Below are 3,729 nucleotides of genomic sequence, written 5' to 3'. Positions count from 1 at the left end.
ATATAGCTTTGTATGAGTGTTTATGTAAGCACACACGTAGGTATATAAATATTTTGTATGTCTGTGTCTGTATATATATATATATATATATATATATATATATATATAAATATATATATATATATATATATATATATACACTATATATATATACAATTTATATACACCTGTATATAATTTACTGTTTAACTTTATCGTTTCGTTATTAAACGGTGCTCTTTCACTGACCATATCATACCTACACAGAATAAATAGGTAGTTCATTAGAGCCAATCAAGAATTTCTATTATAACTACTTTGTGTATTACGACGAAACTTTATTGTTTCGTTAGTGACAGAGCTTTTTCATTGACCATGACGTACCTAATTAGTATAAAGAGAATAAATAAATTCATTAGGGTCGGTTAAAATGTATCTTCATTTGAATAAGTAGCACGGAAAGATATAAAAATTTATAATACGTGACGTGGTATAAAGAATTTCATGGAGGGGGATAACATTATTAAAACGAAGAAATCACCGCTGACGATTTCAGTGTGTGTTCAAATTTCTATTTCAGACAAACGAATGTAAAATATCATAACATCATGAATGAGTTTAAGGAGCCAGAAAAATCTTACAAATTTTTCAAATATGCTGATCCAGAACCAGGTGAAGAAGTTGTTATTTCCGGAATCGCTAGTAGATTTCCAAAATCCAACAATGTGTACGAATTCAAAGATAGTATTTTTAATTGCAAAGATTGCATCACGGATAACGGAACAGAAGCAGGTATCGATTATACGTATACAATCTATTTTATTTAACAACGTAAGCGTTAACCAATATTAATATTTTTCTACCTCTATCTTTTATAAGAGCATTCAGAAATTCCACGACGAACGGGGAAAATTAACAATATCGAAAAATTCGATGCATTATTTTTTGACGTCGATTTTAAAGAAGCACATACTATGAATCCTATAGGCAGAATATTGTTCGAACATACTTAAGAATCTATTGTAGATGCTGGAATTCATCCAAAAGATCTTCGTGGAACGAGGACAGGTGTATTCTTAGGTTCATGCTTCTCCGATACAGAGCAAACTTGGACCTACAACAAACTCAAGGTAAGGAAATCGATCATACGATCAGTTTATAGATGGATTACTTATACACAACTACTTATATGGTCAGATAAGTCGTATAATACGTATTTTCAATTGTAGATAAGTGGTGTTGGTATCATAAGCTGTAACAAAGCTTTTATAACCAAAAGAATTTCGCATTGGTTGAGGGTCACTGGACCAACATATAACATCGATACCGCGTGCAGTTCAAGTCTATTTGCAATGGAACACGCATATAGATCTATACATAACCGACAATGCGTTTACGTAATCGTCGCTGGATCAAATCTTTGCCTTCATCCATTCCTAACTTTGCAATTTAAACGTTTAGGTATTGATTATGCTATTTTCTTGAAGCATTTGTCCTTTTTTCTCGAATTATCATGAGAGTATTAAACAATTATTCTATCTTTTACCTCCCTAATAGAAATATTGTCTGAGGATGGTCGTTGCAAGTGTTTCGACAAGGATGCAGATGGTTATGTGCGTGGCGAAGCCGTAGTTGTTGCATTTCGGCAAAAAAGAAAAAATGCTCAAAGATTCTACGAAACAATTATACATGCGAAAACAAATTGGGATGGTTATAAGGAACCGGGAATAACATTCCCTTCTAGGAAATTCAGAGTACTCTTTTCTTCGATGAATGCAGTGTACTAACGACTTCTCTAAATTACATCGAAGCTCATGGTACAGGAACTAAAGTCGGTGATCCTGAAGAAATAAATGCTATGGATCAGATTTTCACAAAAAACAGAACCAATCCTCTTAAAGTCGGTTCCATCAAATCAACTTTGGGTCATACCGAACCAGCCAGTGGAATGCGCTCCATTGCTAAGGTAAACATATTGTGAAGTATAAGACGAGATAATTATTCGTTCATCTTCATTTCATTGATATATTACAGGCGGTAATATCGATGGAGTCAGGCCTAATACCCCCAAATATTAATCTTAATCAACAACGCAAAGACGTAAAAGCTTTTACAGAAGGGAGAATCATGGCTATTACCGAAACGTCTCCGCTTGATGGGGAATACATAGCCATTAACTCTTTCTGCTTTGGTGGAGCTAATGCTCACATCATAATTAAATTAAATCCAAAAACAAAGGTCAATAAAGGACTGCGAAGTGACGATTTACCAAGACTCGTAACTGTTTCTGGACGTACCGAAGAGGCAGTTGTAACCATATTAAATGATGTAGGTGAAACATTCTTTCAAATAGAAAACAAGGTATTATACTTGTTTATTCTAGAATAAAATAGAGCAATTCAATTTCAACATTCTATTAAGTAGATCGATAATCGACCGATAGACGTCGAATTTATTCGTCTCTATCATGATGTTCATCTTAAAGAAACATCAGGTCATTTATGTCGAGGATACACGATAAATAGTTCTAAATAGTCTGAAGAAAAATTGAAAGAGATGGAAAATTATTCTGGTATAAAAAAACCAAAATAGTTTGTTTTTTCTGCAATGGAATCGCAGTGGTCTGAAATGGGTACGATAATTTTTGATCCAGTAATTCTTCGTAACTATAAAAATAATAACCATTATGATTATCAAATATATTGGAATTTATAATTAACCAAGTTATGTTCTGATGAGATTTCCTACATTTGCCAAAGCAATAGAGAAAAGCGACGCTGCATTAAAGCAATATAAATTGAATATTTATAAAATAATAACTGAAAAAGATAATAGCATGGTCGACAATATCTTGCATTCGATCGTCGGAATTGCTGCAGTTCAGGTAATATCGACAATTATTTAATTATTTGGGAGAAGTGCATTTGTTCGATAAGATCTAACAAAAGGAAAAAATCTTTACATATACTTGATAGATCTTCTAATTTCCGTAGGTGTAATACCAGACTACATCATCTGACATTCCGTTAGTGAACTTGGTTTTGCCTACGCTGATGGATGTTTTACAACAGAGGAAATGATATTAGCAGCATATTCGCGAGGAATTGCCTTGATAGAAACAAAAATATCTCATAGTTCTATGGCAACGGTAGGGCTTTCCTATGAAGATCTGAAGAATTGCTGTCCTGCTGATATCGATATTGCATGTCACAATGGAACTAAAAGTACATCTATTAGAGGACCGACCGATTCTGTGAAGCAATTCGTTAAAAAATTACAGGTTCGTTTGAAGATAATTAGGATCTAGCCAATAAAAATATTCCTTACGATTAAATTGATTTTTTTTTTGAATGTGTTTGTATTTGTCAGACAACTGAAGTTATCATAGAAGTGGTAGCGTGCAATAATATACCTTATCAGTTATATACCCTAGCCGTTATATCTCAGCAGTTGGATCGAAACTTTTTGTATATTTAAAAAAGTGATACCAGTAGCGAAATCACGAAGTAAAAAATAGCTCAGTACATCGGTGCCACGAAACGCGTGGTCGACATCAGCCGCAAAACTCTCGTCAGCTGAGTATAGTACCAATAACCTGTTGAAACCTGTACTCTTTGCAGAAACATCTGACTGTCACGATTGAAATTGGATCGCAAAATCTACTACAGGCGTCTTTAAGAAAATCATTGCAACCAACCGTCAGGAATATTACATTAAATCATCCAGATGATAAAGATAACGTGATCATTT

The 3,729-nt window shown here is 33.6% G+C and overlaps 1 long non-coding RNA gene across 3 annotated transcripts; it reads left to right on the top strand.

The window, feature by feature from the left end:
• Positions 1-540: 540 nt before the first annotated feature.
• LOC124430428 lies at positions 541-3,657 on the top strand. Of its 3 annotated transcripts, XR_006943761.1 has the most exons (8): positions 541-771; positions 859-1,109; positions 1,209-1,440; positions 1,537-1,945; positions 2,014-2,307; positions 2,404-2,863; positions 2,973-3,259; positions 3,600-3,657. It is a non-coding gene; the product is annotated as an uncharacterized LOC124430428 (long non-coding RNA). The 3 variants fall into 3 exon arrangements; XR_006943759.1 differs by having other exon boundaries at positions 2,014-2,863; XR_006943760.1 differs by lacking the exon at positions 3,600-3,657 and adding an exon at positions 3,349-3,484 and having other exon boundaries at positions 2,014-2,863.
• The last annotated feature ends 72 nt before the right edge of the window (positions 3,658-3,729 follow it).

The sequence above is a fragment of the Vespa crabro genome, chromosome 18 (assembly GCF_910589235.1).
Source record: "Vespa crabro chromosome 18, iyVesCrab1.2, whole genome shotgun sequence".
NCBI lineage: Eukaryota > Metazoa > Arthropoda > Insecta > Hymenoptera > Vespidae > Vespa > Vespa crabro.
Note: the sequence above shows the minus strand (reverse complement) of the source record. Positions and strands in the feature narration are given on the sequence as shown.